Source organism: Nyctereutes procyonoides, unplaced genomic scaffold (genome assembly GCF_905146905.1).
Source record: "Nyctereutes procyonoides isolate TBG_1078 unplaced genomic scaffold, NYPRO_anot_genome, whole genome shotgun sequence".
NCBI classification, from domain to species: domain Eukaryota; kingdom Metazoa; phylum Chordata; class Mammalia; order Carnivora; family Canidae; genus Nyctereutes; species Nyctereutes procyonoides.
The window spans coordinates 11,408,454-11,428,668 of NW_026575136.1; the positions used below are offsets into that span (position 1 = coordinate 11,408,454).

The window sequence follows — 20,215 nt, forward strand, 5'->3', positions numbered from 1 at the left end:
CTGTCTCTGCTTCTCTCTCTTCTGTGTTTTCATGAATCAATGAATGAATGAATAAGTATTTTTATAAAAAATAAATCAAAATTAAAATAGCAAACATCTATTAAACATTCATTATGTCTCGGGCACTTGCTAACCACTGTTCCTATATCAGTTAACACTCAGCATTATTGTGAAATAAGGATTTACACTGAAGAAGTCTCAAGCAAAAAGAGATTTAATATCTTGTCCAAGATTATGTAACTAAAAAGAGGTAGAACCTAGAAAGTCTAGAACCCCATACAGTGCCTCTTTTTGTTTTTCATCATTACCAGTTAAATTAGCAATGTTTAGATACCTGTCATGGGCTGGCTACCAAAGCAGATTTCCCTCTGCCTCAACATTGTTTTTCTAGAACTTACCGTATAAGGTTATATAATAAAGCACTTCATACAGTGACACTTAAGAATTTATAAATGCCTACTAAGTTTCCACAGATCATGGTTAATGGCAATCTTACGCTGTTTTTTCTTTTGTTTTGTGTTTATCAGAATTACACATGGATATGATTTAAAAAATCAAGTAGTCCTATGAGACTTAAAAAAAACACCAGCAGTCTCCTACTCAGCAATTCTTTCCACTATTTTTCTGATTCCCAGGGCAGTCATAATCAGTTCATTTTTAGCTATTTCTTTTTATATTTATAAAAGAACATTTCTAAATAATATGATTATATTTCTACCTCTTCATTTTTTTTCAGCTTCACATATAATCTATTACTTTCTCCCTATGGAAACCATAGAGTTAAGTTTGTTATATCCCCTACCGCATTGCCACAAACACAGCATCTTCTCAATATAGTTATATCATGATTTTGATGTTTCATATTCAATTTAGCAAATTTTATAACTATAAAATTAATTCATGGCTGAACCACATCATGTTTCCAATTCTCTGTTTTTCCTAAAATTAATGATTGCCTTGTTCCTCATTTGCTTGCTTCTGTGTACTTGTTTCTGGTTCAGCTGCAACCTCTGTCCCCTATGGCACAGATGACTTTTCATTATCACCTTGGGGCTTCTTTTGTTCCCGTTTTGAGTTAAAACTCCTGTTTTTAACGTCTTTTCCTTCTTCATTTACTCTCAATTAGATGGAGCACATCTACCAATAGCTTTGATCTTGCCTCTCTGAAAATGGCTTTCAGCTTTACTGAAATTTGATTGACATTGTGGCTAAATACAGAATTTGGGTTTGGAATTTATTTTCTTTCAGAATTTTTATGGTCTGTCTCCATTGCCTTTTAGTTTCCAGTGGTGAAAAGCTGAAAGATATTCTACTTTTTGTTCTATATATTTTTGCTTTCTGGAACCTTTTATAATTTTCTGTTTGTCACAGAGTTCTGAAATTTGGTTATGTTGTGCCCTGTAGGGGATCTATTTTCATTCATTTGGCTAAGCACTCACTGAGCCCTTTTAATCTAGAAATTCATGTTCTTTAATTCAGGAAAATTTTCATGAGTTACTTCTTTGATGATTTTTTTCTATTTTTCTGTTATTTGGATGTTGAACCTCCTAGATGAGTCTTCTAATTTTCTTATCCTTTCTCTCATCTGTTTTTTCTCTCAATATCTTTACTTTCTGGGGACATCTTCCAACCTTTCTATTGAGGCTTCCATTCCAATCATAATTTTGTTTCCCAGAAACTCTTGTTTCCTGATTTTCTTTTTTTTTTTTTTAAGCAATCTGTTTTTGTTTCATGGATGCAATTCTTTTTTTTTTTATCTCTTTAAAGATTTTTTTCTCTTTAAAGAAATTTTCTTTTCCTGAACAGTTCTATTTTCTGTTTGCTTGCTTGGTTTTATTTGTTTGGTTGGTTTTTTGGTTGGTTGGTTGGTTGGTTGGTTGGTTGTTTCCGGCTCCATCTTTCATGTCAGGGGTTTTCCCCAGATGTCTAGTGGTCATTGGCTGTCAGTTCATATTTAAGGTAGGAAGAAAGGGGGAATGCCAGGATAACACATAACTGAAGCTTAATAGTTGCGAACTCCCTACATTTGAACATGCTTTTTTCTTCAGGAACCCCCATTATCATTTCACTGAACACTACTTTTTACTCAAGTCATATTCACCAAAGGAGTCTTCCACTCTCCTGCCTCGAGGCTTTATAATGGATCACTAGCATTCTGCAAACCCAGTAGGAGAGGACTTGGGAGTCTCAATATTTGTTTTTTTTTTCAATATTTGTTATATAAAACTTCATTCAATTCTGTTTTCAGCGGCAGAGTACTCTGCCCTCCAGAATTGTTCAAAATTTCCCAGTTTGGCAATCTTCTGTTTTATATACTCCAAAGAATAAACACGTAATCTTTGGCCAGGATAAGAGAGGGAGGAGCACTTGTCTAGTGATGAATGGTAGAGAGGGAATGCAAGAGAATAATTCATAAATTGATTTCTAACCAGGCTTGCTGTGATTTAACCTATTTCCAGAAGTCTGGGTGCCACCAGTTCTCAAATTTTTTTGGAAATTAGTGCAAATAAAACTGCTTCCTTACTTTACCTACTGCTGGCTTCAGATTCAACCTGTTTGAATCTGCTGTCAATTAGCTGTCATCATTCTAGCTTCCAAATTTTGGTTACAGTTATTCATTTATCTCTCACTCTCCTTTTCATCCTTGGTTTATGCTTTTTAACAAAAATTTTAATATTGTATTTTAGTATGGTTTTGAAAAGGAATGGAGTTAAATCTGTATGTTCAATCTACCTCTTTTATTCAAAAATCAATATTGTTGGGACGCCTGGGTGGCTCAGCATTGAGCGTCTGCCTTCTGCCCAGGGCGTTATTCGGGATCTGGAGATTGAGTCCCACATCGGGCTCCCTGTGAGGAGCCTGCTTCTCCCTCTGTCTGTGTCTCTGCTTCTCTCTGTGTGTCTCTCATGAATAAATAATATCTTTTAAAAAAAGAAATCAATATTATTGATTTTATTATCCACTGAGTAGTTAGTTTCTTTTTAACATTTGTTAGATTTGAAATAAATACCTTTTATAAAAAAGAAAATTTCTATTTAGAGGAAATGGAAAATAATTATAGCTAATCCCTATACTCAGTCTCAGGGTAAGATTTAGGAAGATTGCTGTTTATGTTTATATTTTATATTTAAATGCTTTTTTTATGACAGAGACCTGCTTCCTTCACGGTATATGGGGATATTTATTACTCCATCATCCTGAAAATAGTAACTAGAAACCTTATTTTACAGAGATCAATCTTGCATAGTAAGGACATATGATGTAATCAAACTTTTCAAATCAAAAACTGGGCAATATAAACTTTAATCTGTAGGTCCACCAACAATGGGCCAATGTGTTATACATACATGTAAGAAATAATTTTTGATAGTCACACATTTTTTTAAGATTTATTTTTATTTATTCATGATAGATATAGAGAGAGAAAGAGAGACAGAGACACAGGAAGAGGGAGAAGCAGGCTCCATGCCAGGAGCCTGACACAGGACTCGATCCCGGGAGTCCAGGATCATGCCCCAGGCCAAAGGCAGGCGCCAAACTGCTAAGCCACCCAGGGATCCCAGTCACACATTTTTTTTGGATAGATTTGTATTAAGAATATTGAGAAGGGATGTATTTTTTATTGAAGTATAATTAATATACAATGTTATATTAGTTTCAGGTGTACAGTGTATTGATTCAGCAATTCTATTTGTTACTCAGTGCTCATCATACACATAATACTGTTACAATATTATTGATTATATTTTCTGTGCTGTCATACTGTTTTACAACTAAAGACCCAAGACTCAAAGAAGTTATTTCCCCACACTTACACAGGTAGTGGCAACAAAGGTAGAATTTGAAACCAGGATTCACTTACTTCAAAGCTAATACTCTTGTGAAGTGAATGTGTATACAAAATCTGGCATTATGGGACTGCGTTAAAGGTCCTCGGAACTTAGGAAGAAGTTGAAGGAGAATTACTATTAGAAATCATAACCAAAAAATAAAAATAAAAAATAAAATAAAATAAATAAAAAAAAAGAAATCATAACCAGAAAATCACACCATATATTTTTTGTACATTTTTACAGAACAATTTCATTGAATTTTTATAACAGCCTTATAAGCTGGCTATGTAGATTTAAATTTTATAGTTGCTTATCTCAAGTGTGTAAAGTACAGTATTCCAAATCTAAAAATTGACTTATCTCACAAACCCGTTTTCCTGGCACTCCCCACTAAAACCACAGATAAGGAAAAATTAATCTTGCCAACTGGTAGTTGCTTGGTTACTTCGAAAGTAAAATTGTGTCAATTTAGGCTTTAAACCAAGATTCTTCCCTTGAGCTTAGAAGGATTCTCTCCATCCCTTCTACTCTTCTCCAGGTTCCTGGGAGACTCATATCATCCTGGCATCAGTGGATGTATGGGTTTCCATACTCTTCTCTCTGCTTGCTTGTCTCCCCTGAATTATTGCTTGACCCTTGACATTTTGGCCAGCAATGGGGCATGTGCCAGCATCCACCAAGACGTAATTCGTAATTCCTCTTGCTTGGCCTCTGGAATTCATATACTGGATCTACTGCCATGATTCTTGCCATGATCTCCAGTTGTAATGACCATGCACTCTTCACCCTGTTTCTTCAAACCCTAGTCTCCTTCGTGTATGCCAGCTCAGTCTTAGCCACTTTTGCACCCTTCTCAGGATAGAGACTTCAGCAACTATTCAGAAGCTCTGTCACGATACACTGGCCTGCTTAGAATCCAAAGAAGTCTTCAGACAAATCCTCCCAGGTACATTACTTAGTTAGTGTCTTCAGTACTCTACACTCAGACCCCTCAATGCTCTTTCTTCCTGATGGCCATCATTTTATTTCCTTAGCATATGAAAACATCTTTACATCCTCTTGAATTCTTGTCAATAGTTTTTATGGTATAGCATTATAATAATAATATAAAATAAGGCAACGGTACTAGAATGATCAATTAACAAAACATACTAAGAAGAAAGTAAGGTGTAGAACAGTATATATAACCTGTTCCATTTCTGTAAACACTAGTGTAGATACCACAGTGCATTAAACATTTCTGGAAGAATACATGAATCTATTAGCAGAGGTTGCCTCTGAGGAGGTAAAACAGTCTTGTCTGGGGGACAAGACTGGAAGAGTAATTTTCACTGTCCCTTCATATCTTTCAAATTCTACATCATGAAAATAGCCTATTAAAAAATAAGTAAAAGATAATTATAAAACACTTATAATTTAACTTTGTTAACTTCCCAGGCTTCAGATTATCTAATTCTCAGCCACAGGCAGCAAGTAGCTCTTTTGGCAAAGCCATCTATTTTTTTGCCTTCTCTGCTTCCTGATGTGCCCCTCTTTACTGAGGAATGCATGAAGCAACTTACTCCAACATTCTTAATGTTTCCTTTCCCTTAGAAGGGAAAATAATTTAGTAGGAAGAGGGCCTGGGTCTCAAATATAACAAATACATAGTTTAGCTATTTTGCTAACTTGCTGGACTTAGGTAAAAAGGTCCTCAATACCCTTCACCTGAACTCTTTGGCTAAGCCACATCTTTGTTACTCACAGGAACTTTTGTAATTTCAGGCATATCACACTGAATAGGTGTATTTAATAAATTGTGATCAATATAAATGCATGAATTCATAATTTTATCTATAAGTACAAATCACCTAATTTTAGATTTATTCACTGATAAAGATTTCTGAAATCTGCATTTTAGATTTACCAATTGTCCGGTAAATATAGCTGTCTTATTTTTCTCTCATCCAAGATCCAATTAGGAATCATTCATTGCATTCAGTTGTCATATCCATTTAATACCCTTTAATCTAGAAAAAATTCCCATCCTCTTTGTGTCATGTCATTGATATTTTTAAGTCTGGGCCAGTGTTTGCAAGCTGTCCCTTACTTTAGATTTTTCTGAATTTTTTTTTTATTATTAGCTTCAGATTAAATATTCTTGGCAAGAATACCTCATTGGTGATGCTGTGCCTTCTCAAGGTATCATATCAAAAATAAGAAGAAACTGGGTACATAGGAGAAAAGCGTATCATACTGCTATGGCTTAAGGTCCGACACACGTTTTCAATTGACCTTGCTTTTATTTTAAACTTATCAAGTAATGTCTAAGTGGTTCAGTACTTAAATAGACCAGACCATTAGTACATAGTATTTTATCCAATGGATATCATTTGGAAACACAAAAAATAATCCTTTTTCAATTGATCAGTTTTTGTGAAATTCTTTATATCAGTTTAGGGAGCTGATAAAATTAATGCACAGCTGGAGGCCAAGTAGTAATAATACTAATACCGCATAGAATCAAGGTGAGAATTACTTGAAATAGTAACAGAAGTAAAATGTATCTGATAGTAACATGCTCTGTGAAGGATCTCTATTAATAACATCAATCCCACTTTTTTTTTTCTTTTTATTTATTCATGAGAGGCACAGAGAGAGAGAGGCAGAGACACAGGCAGAGGGAGAAGCAGGCTCCATGCAGGGAGCCCGACATGGGACTCGATCCCGGGTCTCCAGGATCATGCCCTGGGCCAAAGGCGGCGCTAAACCACTGGGCCACCGGGGCTGCCCTCAGTCCCACTTTTTATTTTTAAAAACCACATATACAGCAACAGTATCTGGCACTCCTATCAGTACTTTATGAATATTAATCTTTATGGTTGATAATATCACTATCCCCATTTACAGGTGAGGAAATTGAGCATGAAGAATGATAAGTAACTTTTCCAAGGTCATACAGAAAGTAGGTGATAATATTTCCAACTGTTTATACCTGAGAGATCCCACTTGAAAACAGGCAGCCTGTATAGCTCCAAGCTAAGGATGATTTTCCTTCAGCTGCTCCTTTAAATAAATGTGTGTGTTTATGTTATTTCTGTTACAGAGAGAAGAGGTACTCCCTTATAGGGACTCGTAAAGACATAGAGCATCTAGAGATTTACTGCCTCCATTACGCTGCTGGCTCTCGCAGCACTTGTTATGTTTTTATCAGTTTCTCTCCAGAAGGTAGGAATTGTGTTTTCTATCTATGAATTCTTTATATAATTACAGTTTTCTTGACTGTGAACTTAATTTTTATTAAATGTGACAAGCATCTGATACCTATATAATAAAATACCAGATGTCCCCAAACAGTAAAGACACGTAAACACATAGCCTTTAAAAAATATTTCTTAAAAAAAATAAAATAAAATAAAAAATATTTCTATTATAAAATTAATAGATGTTCATTATAAAAAAAAGATAAGGCAATACAGAAAAATATAGTAATCCTGCCCCTGTGTGATAATTACTCTTTATATTTTGTTGTATGTCTTTCTGAATTTATTGATATGTTTGTATATAATGCATAATATATGTATCTATCTAATTATTATGATTAGAATTAGGGACGATAGAATATAACTGCTCCTTGGCTAGATTGCTTCTTTTACTTAGCAGTTATTGCAGTATTTTTCATGTCTGTAAATATCCTCTGCATTTCTATTATTAATGGTTATATACTATTCCAGTTTAAGGATATAACACAAATTATGTAACCACTTTCCAATTATTGAGTATGTGGGATCTGTCCAGTTTTTTTCCTGTGTTAAACATGATTTCAGTGAACATTCTTTTACATACCTCTTTGTACTGTGTCTAATGATTTTTTCAGACAGTTTCTAGTTGCAGAGCCTTAATTCCTAATCATGCTCTCTGATGAAAGGGTTCCATCGCCTATAACATAAAGAACCACTGTCTATTATTCACCATCTTGGAGAATAACAATGCATAGTCATATGCAATGGTCTTAGTAATCAAATATATATTTGGCTCTGGAATCCTTTCTTAAAATAGCATCTGTCTGCAGGATGTTGATAGTTGGAGAAGTTATATGGGGACAGGGGACAATATGGGAAATTGCTGTACTTTGCACTCAGTTTTGCTGGGAACCTAAAACTTCTCTGAAAAATAAAGTTTATTTAAAAAAGGAAAACTTTTTAAATGCTATTGTATACATTTAAAATTAAATTTAGACTTTTACGTACACACACAAAAATAACATCTGAAAACTTTGGAAAATGCTAGCTTATGGTATATTCTTAAAAATGGAAGTGGTAAATCAAAGTAAAAATATATTGAAAGCCTCTACCAGTTTACATTTCCACCATCAGTATGCCACTTTCTCTATAGTCTTTTCATAAATAAATCTGGAATCTTTGTTTTTGTTTTTAAATAAATCCTGAGTGAGAAAAGTATATGGCATCCTAATTTTCATCTATTTGGTTAGTAGTGACGTGTCTATCTTTGTTTATTTACCCTTTATATTTTTTATGCCTATCTCACTTATGCCCCATACCAAATTTTTCTTGGGGGTCTTTGATGTTTTTTCTTTATTAATAAGAGTCAAGAATCATATTAAGAATATTAACACTACAAGTCACATGTAATACAATTATTTTTATTATTTTTATTTTTTTAATGTTTTGATATGTTTTGCTATTATGGGCTTCATTTTTGCCGTATGTGGTTAGCTTTTTTGAGTAAAACTTTACATATGCCTCTCCAGAAACATAACAAGTTTTACATACTATATATAATTAATGTCTGATTCACTTTTAAGGTACAAGTTCAGAAGGAAGCAATACCTTCTCAGGATCTTCTGTGGAGTTTGATAATGTAGTACTTCATCATAAGCAATTAGGAAAATATCCCATGACTACTAGGGCCAGTAGGAGTACAGAATATCATCACATGTGGTTCTCATTCAAAGAAAAAGGCTACAAAAAGCAAATGAGTCACAACTAGAAACAGAATTGTCAATACACATTAAAAAGAGAGAAGGAAAGTAAGTCTTTTTTTTTTTTTTTAGGAAAGTAAGTCTTAACCTTAGCAAAAGCTAAGTAAAATCATGTAAGTTTTTATAGTTAAGAAAGAACTTTGGATTAATTATTTCATTTTATGAATGAGAAAACAAAAGAGCAGAGAGTTTGACTCAACTTTGTCCCAAATCATACAAATGTGGGTTTTTTTTTTTTTTATTTTCTCAATCTACTAAATACTCTCAGTCATTTGTCTCACTTATTGTCACTTTGTACTTCGAGGTAACATTCATTATTATCCCCTTTATAGAGATAAGGAATCTGACTCTAGCTCAAGCAGTCTGAGACATACAGCCCTCATTCTGAATTGCTGGTCTTTAGAGAGGAGACCCTTGTGTTATAATCAGTAAGAAATAATGCGTTACTATCGACTAATGCAGACAGAATTACTGGAAGAACAGTGAGAGAGTTGTAATGGTCAATCCTAGAAATAAAGCAAGAGTAGAATATATTGGCAGGATAGACAGCAAAAAATATTTTTTACAACTAAAAAAAAAAAGGCCTAATTAAAAAGTGCAAGGCCTAATTAAAGAAATTTGTGGTTTGATTTGACTCTAGCTTATTCCCTGATTTTCAGAGACTGTTGCATCCGTCAGTTCATTTTTGCATTCATAAAAACTGTTTTGGCTTTTCAAATGAAAAATGGCTTATGAGAACTCTATTACAAAATTCTAAATTTGCAGAACTCTTGTTCATTATCACTGCTTTTCATACCCCCTTTGAGGACTTTACATTTTTAATTGCATACATTATGCAATGTAGTCCTTAGGCATTTTTGCTATTAAAATATCTTTTTTATAAATGGGTAAAGAAAGTAACACTCAAAACAGATGGACTATGGCTCTAGGTTTTAATGCTTGCTATAGTTGATATCTAAAGGTGCACATGAATTAAACAAAAAATGAAATCATGAACGAAGAAAGGATTTTCCAAATTGAATTTGCAAGTTTAGTCCTAAATACCAATCACAATTTTAGCTGGAGGCTTTTCTGGGGGATTGTGAATAATGATTAGGTGAGAGCATAGGCCCCAGGCAAAGCCTCAGGACTGCACTGCTCCTAGCCAGTCATTTATCCTCAAAAAATGGTCCTCAGGTTGTGCCGTATTGTTTGAAATACCAGTGGGAATCAAACCTAAGTCTGTCATTTTATCCCAAGGGTCATCTCTGGAGTCTGAAGCTTAGATGGTAAGATAAATGTTTGCCGAAATGAAAACCCTTGGTAGGCTTTTCAGTTACTGTTGCTTTATTTTATTTTTACTGCTTTGGGGTATGTATTTTTATTTACGTGCAGAGGAATTATGTATAAAAAATTATAACTCCAAGAAAGTAATATCACTATTGAAAATTGTGTTCAACTCTGTAGAGCATCTATTTAAGGGAAATAGGTAAGAAAATTTTTTTAAGATAATAAATTCTACCTCTCATTTTTATTAGATTTTCATGGAAATTTATGTTTAAGAGAATTCTGATTTACTATTCTTTGCTAAAAATGTTCTTCTAGCCTGATCTTACCATGTAAAATTATGAATTGGTGGGTATGGATATTTTTTAAAAGCCCTGACATCTTGAATTCATGGATAATTATGTATTTTTAGTTACCACAACTTCAGTTCTTTTCTGTCTTTACAGCTATTTGCTCTTTTTCCCAAAACTTGTCACTTAAGTTGTTAAAATGGTATCCACAACTCTTTTAAACATATTTACATAATAGACAGTAAAAAGGAGGAAATTAACAAGACAAGATATTTATCTAATTCACCCAGCATATGGAATAATATGATGATGATAATAGTAATAAAAAATAATAGTATAGTAGTAATAATCTAATAACACAAAGAAAAGGTAGGGTTTTTTTGTTTTGTTTTTTTAATAGCTAGACTTTAAATGAGCTTCACTGTGTGTCAGGCACTGTTCTAACTCATTCTAACTCATAGCTCCCATTATTATTCCCACTTTTAAAATGAAGAGATAGTTAATAAGAGATTAAATAGTAGTGAATCTAGGATCAGAAAACTCAACCAAGGACTTGAGAGAGCCACAGTAGAAAATTCTGTCTTTCAGGATCTCACATCGCTGAATACAACATATTGTGCTGGGGATATGGTGGTAACGAGGTAGACACAGTTCCTGACTTCATTAATGGCAAATCTACATAATTATTTCATTTCTGTATTTCAAGGTGATGGGAGAACGTATATAGGGACCTCATATTGTCTAGGAGAATCAGCCAGGGTCCCTATGAAGCAGGAGAGCGAGGTTCTTCTCTCAGAGAGTTCAAGAATGAATCTCGCAGACGAAGGAGAGTGAGTATAGCAATAGAGTTTTATTAAGCAAAGATACAGATAAAAAAGCTCTCAGGAGTGATAGGGGCCCCCGACCGGTCTGGACCTCCACTGACAGGTCTTTTATTAGAACTGACCAAGGAGCTTGCGGCCTTATTATTCTTGTGATGTCTTGGTTTGAGTAAGGACTGGTGATAACATTGTCAGGGGCTTACTTACTCTTTGAGGTCTGGTCGTTCTTTGTGGCCACAATGTGACTGCCATAGAAAGACCCCAACTCTGATGCCCAGGGCAGAGTGGTCTGGTTTGTTCCCTTATCTCTGGTTTCCTTATGCCTTAGCATTTCTGGGATTTCTGTGAGCCTGATCCCGTAGCCCCTACCTCTCTCCCCCTACCTAGCCCCAACTGTCCCTTATCACCTGAAAAGGGGGCAATTTAGCTGAGATCTGAGGGTTGAGTAGGAGTCACTAGGTCAGTAGAACTGGGGAAAGGGAGATTCAAGGACTACACTATGACTTTGGTATTAATACTACAGTATAGTAGTATTCCATATAATAGATGAATTAGGTAAATATTTTGTTTTGTTAATTCCCCCCCTTTTTCATCTATTATGTAAATATGTTTAAGAGAGTTGTGGATGCCATTTTAACAACTTCAGTAGGCACTTTTGCTTTTATGGGCCCCTTCTTCCATAAGAAACATTAAAAATTGTATTTTGCAGTATGATACTGGTATAGAGATAAATATGTTAATATGATATACTGAAGTATTTTTGTTTGACCTAAAAGGGTTTTATTCCTAATTTTCAAAGAAAACTTTTTCTGGGACCCCTAAGAGTATTGTGGGTTCTAGGCACTTGTGCCTACTGGTCCTAATGGATAAGTCAGTCCAGGAGTGCAGAATATTGGGCCAGAGGCATTTGAGATAGAAGGAATGTCAGAAGCTTAGAGGTCCTTGCTTGCTCAGGAAATGCAAGGGAGGTATGTCCAGAGCAGAGTTCAGGGAAGGGAGCATGAGGCTGGTGAGACAGAAAGCGTCCTGTAGGCCTTGTTTAGGATTTTGATATTTATCCTAAGAGTAATAGACCTCCAAAAGGTGTGTGTGTGTGTGTGTGTGTGTGTAAATCACATTTGCGCACTTGGTTACAATCAGTTGTGTGATCACCTTCTCCCACCTAAGCCTCACTTCTCTTTCTGCTTTGCCTTCTGATATCTTCATGTATTCAAGTAAAAAGTAATTTGCTTTCACCTCAGATTTTTTTTAAAGATTTTATTTATTTATTAGAGAGAGAGAGAGAAAGAGCAAGAGAGTGTGTGCAAAAGCAGTGGGGGGGGGGCGCAGAGGGGGAGGGAGAGGCAGGCTTCCCTCTGAGTAGGGAGCCCACCAGGGTTCTCAATCTCAGGACCCCAAGAGCATGACTCAGTCTGAAAGCAGACACCCAACCAACCAGCCACCCAGGCTCCCCTTGCCTCAGATTTTTTATTTATCACTTTTAGGCATCATATATAAACACACATAAATAAAAGAGGCATTCTACACTCAGTCTGCCTCTACTTTTTGTCTGTCATTCTTCAGTTACTTTTATCTTTATGTCTGGTTTTTCTGTTGCAACAGTTTTTCTGTGGTTAATAAATGAATACCTTTAGCTTTAGGTGCCACTTTGGGATTGGGCCCACTTGTCAGATGAAGATATTAGTACATTCACCTCCTCCGTGGTTCTGTCCTCAGTTCTTTCATTTCTGTATCTCTAAAATTGATGCCATTTACATCTTTCTTTTTTTTTAATTTATTCATGAGAGACACAGAGAGAGAGGCAGAGACACAGGCAGAGGGAGAAGCAGGCTCCCTGCGGGGAGCCCGATGTAGGACTCGATCCCAGGACCCCAGAATCATGCCCTGAGCGAAAGGCAGATGCTCAACTGCTGAGCCACCCAGGCATCCCTACATCTATTTTATAACCACAATTAAGTATTTACATGATTGTGTGAAAAGGCCCTTTGCATTTGCTGCTTCCTCCTCCACCTGGAACCTCCATTCACCCAGATGACTACATTGCCCACTCCATCCCTTCCTTAAGTACTCAGCCCAGGTGGCAGCTCCCAGTAGGGCTGTTCTGGCCATGTTATTAAAGATAGCAACTCCTCTACCTGGGATCCTTCCTGTACCTTCCTTGTTGTGTTTTTCTCCATAGCACTTATTGTTAGTACAGATTATATATTTTATTTCATTTCATTTTTGAAATTATTGTCACTCTCCCCATTCTTGCCTATAGCTTCAAGAAGACAAGGATTATCATCTACTTTAACTAATCTGTTTGATTTTTTGTTTGTTCTTTTCCCCTCCTCACTATATTCTTGACAGCTAGAACCATTTCTGATACAGAATCATTTTAATCAATGACTGGTTATCATCCCAGTCTTCTTTGCTTTGTGTCTTTACTTATGCAATTTTTCAGTTTTCTTAAAATTTCTTATTTCTTTTTTGGGTTTTTTTTTCATTATTTTTCTTTATCATATTCCCAATTCTTTCCAACTCTGCACCATATAAAATGCTCTGGTGTTTTGTGTTTTTTTTTTTTGTTTGTTTGTTTTTTGTTTTTCCCTGGGAACTACTCTTCTGGAGCCTCCTATACTCTGGCTGCACAGCCACCGTTCTTTGGCTTCCCTTTCCTGCTCTTTTCATTGGCACTACAGCAGACAACCTACATTTTTCTCTTTCTCAGTGTATATCCTCCTTTAATAAAGCATATCCCTCAGCAACTTTCTATTAAAAAATATATTTGAATGACAATTTTTTTAACTTTAACATGTTTAAAACGTTTTTTTATTTTAATCTCACTAGAGATATATACAGATTCTAACATCACAAAGGTGCCGGCCTGGGAGCAGGGCCCCGCTGGGAGCAGGGCCCCACTGGGAGAGAGGGAAGAGGTGGGCGTGTGTGCATCAGTATTGGAAAGGGAGAATTCACATTTGAAGGTGCCATATTTTGACCGCCTGCTCCACATGAGACACTGTCTAAAAACTGACATTTTGTACCATTTCTAACTTCTTTTTATGGAAGTCTTAATGATCATTGTGTTAAACCTTATAGGAAAGGCACCACCTTTAAAGAATAGGCTGAAGAGGGACCCCTGGGTGGCTCAGTGGTTGAGCGTCTGCCTTCGGCTCAGGGTGTGATCCCAGGCCTGGGATCGAGTCTTGCATCAGGCTCCCCACATGGAGCCTGCTTCTCCCTCTGCCTGTGTCTCTGCCTCTCTCTGTGTGTCTCTCATGAATAAATAAATAAATACAATCTTAAAACAAAAAGAATATGCTGAAGAAAAGCTCTTGCTGCCTACTTAACTGCTTCCTTCTGAATTCTAGTTTCTCTGGAATTCTAGAGCACAAATAATTTTCTCTCTGAACTTGGAAAGTGATGGTTCAGTCTTCTAAAATTCATTAACACCAGCGTGAGCCTGCAGCTCATTGTTTTTTTGCTTGGCAACTTTTGGGCACCGTCTTTGTGCTTTCTTGGTGCTTTTCATGGTGATGATGTGTCTTGGAGTAATAAGCCTTTTTCTGTTTATATTTTTCTGTTGAATTCAGTGAGCATTTTCATCTGAGGGGTTTCATACACCCCTTCTCCGGTGTGATCACCGGAGATACAAGATACAATTATCTTGTATTATTTCTTTAATAATTCCACCCTTTCTTCCTTATTTTTTTCTTTTCTTTCTTTCTTTCTATGACTTCTGTTATTCTATGAAGTACCACATGGCTGAACATCGAATGTCTCATCTTTTCTATGATGCTGTCTTTTTAAATCTACTTCCATGCAGTGCTCTCCATTCCAAGAAAGAAATCTGTAGGAGTGTTGAAATATAAAATTTTGTTTTTATTTTCCAAGAGTCTTTCATATTCTCTTGGGGTTTTGTTTATTTCAAGTTGAAAAGGGTGGTAATTAAGTACACAGATTCTGGAGCCAGACTGAGTTTAAATCCCAGTCTCCCACACTTACCTCTGTGATCTTGAGCAGTTTTAAATTCTGTGTCTCTGTCCTAACCTGAAATGGAGATAATGATAGTATGCCTATCTCAGAGTCCTGAGAATTAAATGAGCTGCTAAACATAAAGCACTGAGAACAAAATCTGGAATAGAGTAAGCCTTATACATATTTACTGTTATCACCTCTATTACAATTATCATTATTACTATTTTGCGAATATGATATCTGCTCACTGTCCCTGAGGATACCAGGTAGGGGTCTTTTTAAAGTTCCCTTTTTTCACTAAATTACCCATTTCCTCCAGTTCACCTTCTTTTTCCTGTTTGCTTGTGTTTATTTCCCTTTGACACAGGAGGCTTTTTTTTAAATACCTGGCATTTCTTGGTGAAAGGTTCATATTTGACAATTAGACAATAAACAGCTGATTAGTAGGAGATTTACATACAAAGACAGCTTTTCTTGATTTCAGATGTTTTGGGTGTTTAGGCCAGGGAACTAGCCTTTGCAGTGGGGTGTCCCCTAAATGCCAGCCCCTAAAGCTATTCTTTGGTCTAGGACTGATTTCCTCCAAGAGGAACCCATTGATTGTTGCTTTAGGAATTCAGTGGATGTGGATGCCGACTGTTCCTTATACAAATATTCAGTTAATCTCCCCATTTTCAGCCCCACCTGTCCCTCCTGCTCTCACTGTCCTCTTACCAGGTATCTGTGAGATTCACCTCCTCAATCTCCCTCTGATTCTACAGATCCATGGGTCCTGTCTTAGCTTCTGCGACTCCATGTCTACCAGGCTGTGGTTCCTGTGCCCCAAGGCTGCAGTGTTTCTGTTTTCTAGCTCACATTAATTTTTTGAAATCTCTCATCTGTGCATAGCCCATCCATTGTGATGTTATTTATTTTTTATTCCAGTACTATCATTTTTGCAGGTCTTAGAAGTAAAAACATGTATTGTCTATTTACCATCTTTAGAAGCCCTTGCAAATTTCTAATCAGAAAAATGATGATCAATAATCCACTCTAGGGGCACCTGGGTGCCTCAGTGGTTGAGTGTCTGCCTTTGGCTTAGGTCGTGTTCCCTGTGTCCTGGGATCGAGTGCTGCATTGGGCTCACCACGGGGAGCCTGCTTTTCCTTTGCTTCTCTTTCTGTGTCTCTCATGAATAAATAAATAAAATCTTTTTTAAAAATAAAATACTCACTGTAGCTGAAGTTTAATTATAGCAGCATCAACTAACAGACTAGGTTTTCCTGATTTAATTATATGTGATTCTTATTATACTTAGCAAAAGATATAGATAATAGATCTATTTATTAAAATACTGATGTAGGGATCCCTGGGTGGCGCAGCGGTTTAGCGCCTGCCTTTGGCCCAGGGCCGATCCTGGAGACCCAGGATCGAATCCCACGTCGGGCTTCTGGTGTATGGAGCCTGCTTCTCCCTCTGCCTGTGTCTCTGCCTCTCTCTCTCACTGTGTGCCTATCATAAATAAATAAAAAATTTAAAAAAAAAAATAAAATAAAATAAAATAAAATACTGATGTAAATAGTACATTCTTAGATAAAAAATAAACGGGTTAATATTTAATAAAATACAATAATCTAGAAACAAATTAAATACTTTCTCCTACTAAAAGCAAAATATAAGTATTATTACATTATAAAATATATTAACAAAGTATGTATATCAATATAATATACAATTCCCCAGGCCAAAAACGAAGTGACTTTCTTCAGAAATAATCAAATCTCTAACTACTCTAGCAATGCTTTCCATCTATCATTTCAGACCATCCCATCTCTTATCATTGAAAGTAAATGTGATTTTACATAGAATAGCACTAAATTAGTCTTAAACCAACCTTTAACTTCTATAGTCTTATAATCTTTAATGTATGTAAATTAACAGCTATGAGAGATGAATGGATAAAGAAGACGTGGTTTATGTATACAATGGAATATTACTCAACCATTAGAAACGACAAATACCCACCATTTGCTTCAACGTGGAAGGACCTGAAGGGTATTATGCTGAGTAAAATAAGTCAATCGGAAAAGGGCAAACATTATATGGTCTCATTCATTTGGGGAATATAAAAATTAGTGAAAGGGAATAATGGGAAAGGAGAGAAAATGAGTGAAAATATCAGTGATGGTGACAAAATATGAGAGACACCAAACTGGGAAATGAACAAGAGGTAGTGGAAAGGGAGGTGGGCGGGGGTTTGGGGTGACTGGGTGACGGGCACTGAGGGGGGCACTTGGCGAGATGAGCACTGGGTGTTATACTAAATGTTGGCAAATTGAACTCCAATAAAAAAAAATTTAAAAAAACAGCTATGAGGATCAAAAACCTATCTTATAGGGTGGCAGTGATGGCTAAAATGAGATAAAATGTATGATGTTCATTGTTTCCCTTTTTCCTTATTCTATGGACCCATTTTTAGTTTTTACTTTTTTAACTAAGTTTTTATTTTAATTCCACTTTAGTTAATATACAGTGCTATGTTAGTTTCAGGTGTACAATTCCATACATCACCCAGTGTTCATCACAAGTGTACTCTTTAATCGAAATCACCTAAATCACCCATCCCCCCTCCCACCTCCCCTCTGGTAACCTGGTAACCATCAGTTTGTTCCCTGTAGTCAAAGAGTCTGTTTCTTGGTTTGTCTCTCTCTCTCTCTCTCTCTCATTCTCTTCTTTTTTTCTTTTGCTTGTTTGTTGTGTTTCTTAAATTCCACATATAAGAGAAATCATATGGTATTTGTCTTTCTTGGACTGACTCATTGCACTTAGCATTATGCTCTCTGGCTCCATCCATGTTGTTGCAAATGGTAAAGATTTCGTTCTTTTTATGGCTGAATAATACATATGTATATGACATCTCCTTTATGCATTCATCTATCAGTGGACACTTGGGCTGCTTCCATAATTTGGCTTTTGTAAATAATGCTGCTATAGACGTGGAATGTATCCCTTTGAGTTAGTGCTTCTGTATTTTGGGGGTAGGTATTCAGTAGTGCGATTACTGGTATGTAGGGTAGTTCTATTTTTAATTTTTTGAGGAACCTCCATACTATTTAACAGAATGGCTGCACCAAGTTACATTCCTTCCAGTAGTTCAAGAAAATTCTTTCTTTTCCATATCCTAGCCAACACTTGTTTGTATTTTTTACTTTAGCCATTTGACAGGTGTGAGGTGATACCTCCTTCTGGTTTTCATTGCATTTTTCTGATGATGAATGATGGTGAGCTCCTTTTCATGTGTCTGTTGGCCATCCGTAGGTTTTTTTTTTTTTTTTTTTTTAGAGAAATGTTGTTCACGTCTGCAGCCCATTTTTCAACTGGATTATTTGTTTTTGGGTATTAAGTTATATAAACTAACCCTTAATCGGATATGTCATTTGCAATATCTTCTTCCATTGAATAGGTTACCTTTTAGATCTTTCCTTTGCTGTGCAGAAGCTTTTTATTTTGGTATAGTCTCAATAGTTTATTTTTGCTTGTATTTCCCTTACCTCAGGTGATGTATCTAGAAAAATGTTGTTACAACTGATGTCAAAGAGATTATTCCCTGTACTATCTTCTAAGATTTTTATGGTTTCAGATCTCACAATTAAGTCTTTAATCCATTTCAAGTTCATTTCTGTGAATGGTGTATAAAAGTGGACCAGTTTGGTTCTTTTGCATGTAGCTGTTCAGTTTTCCCAACACCATTTATTGAAGAGACTGTCTTTTTCCCCCTGGATAGTCTTTCCTGCTTTTTTTTTTTTTTTAATTATTTATTTATTCATGAGAGGCACAGAAAGAGAGGCGGAGACAGAGGCAGAGGAAGAAGCAGGCTCCCTGTAGGGAGCTGGATGCGGGACTCCATCCTGGGAACCCGGGATCATGACCTGAGCCAAAGGCAGATGCTCAACCACGGAGCCACCCAGGTGCCCATGTTCTTTCCTGCTTTGTTAAAGATTAATTGGCCATGTAATTGTGGGTTTATATCTGGATTTTCCATTCTGTTCTATTGGTTTTTGTGTCTATTTTTGTGCCATTACCATACTGTTTTGATTACTACAGCTTTGTAATATAGCTTGAAGTCTATGATTGTGATACCTCCAGCTTTGCTTTTCTTTTCTTTTTCAAGATTGCTTTAGCTATTCAGGGGTTTTTGTAGTTCCATACAAATTTTTAGGATTGTTTGTTCTAGGTGTGTGAAAGATGCTATTCGTATTTTAATAGGGATTGTACTAAATCTGTAGATTGCTTTGGGTAGTATAGACATTTTAACAATATTTGTTCTTTTGATCATTGAACATAGAAAATCTTTCCATTTCTTTGCATCCTCTTCACTTTTCCTCATCCATATTTTATAGTTTTCAGAGTACAGGTCTATCACCCCCTTGGTTAAATTTATTCCTAGGTACTTTATTATTTTTGGTGTAACTGTAAAAGGGATTGTTTTCTTAATTGCTCTTTCTGCTGTTTCATTATAAGTATATAGAAATGTAATAGATTTCTGTACATTGATTTTGTATCCTGAGAGGCTAGTGAATTCATTTATCAGTTCTGGTAGTTTTTTGGGGGCATCTTTAGGGTTTTTTCTACATAGTACCATGTCATTTGCAAATAGTGCAAGTTTTACTTCTTCCTTACCAATTTGGATATTTTTTATTTCTTGTTGTTTTCTGATTGCTGAGGGTAGGACTTCCAGTACTATATTGAATAGAAGTAGTGAGAATGGAAATCCTTTTCTTGTTCTTGACCTTAGGGGAAAAACTGAAAGTGTGATATTCATTGTGGAGTTTTCATATGAGGACCATGGACCCATTTTTAAACCACCTCTAAAATATCTCGATAACTAGAGTAAATTTTCTAATCCAAATCCCCTAACCTGTATCTGTATGAAAATTTGGGTGCCTTAAAGAGAATTGCTGCCAACTAACGGTATGCTGTATGTAAAAAGTGTTTTCCCTGCTTTCTTGCAGGCTTAAGCAGCTCCTTTGTGTGCTTGATTAAAAGATACTTGCAAGCTTTAGTGTTGTTAAATAATATACATCG

General features: G+C 35.9%; 1 protein-coding gene across 7 annotated transcripts in view; it reads left to right on the forward strand.

The window, feature by feature from the left end:
* LOC129495411 (methyl-CpG-binding domain protein 5) overlaps positions 1–20,215 on the forward strand; it is a 433,502-nt gene that overhangs the window by 284,401 nt on the left and 128,886 nt on the right. For 6 of the 7 annotated variants that reach the window (XM_055302889.1, XM_055302888.1, XM_055302892.1 and 3 more), the window contains exon 4: positions 6,919–7,040. The exons of the other annotated variant lie outside the window; for it this stretch is intronic. The gene's annotated coding sequence lies outside the window, so the exon portion shown is untranslated. The remainder of the gene's footprint in view (positions 1–6,918; positions 7,041–20,215) is intronic. 7 annotated transcript variants of the gene reach the window in all.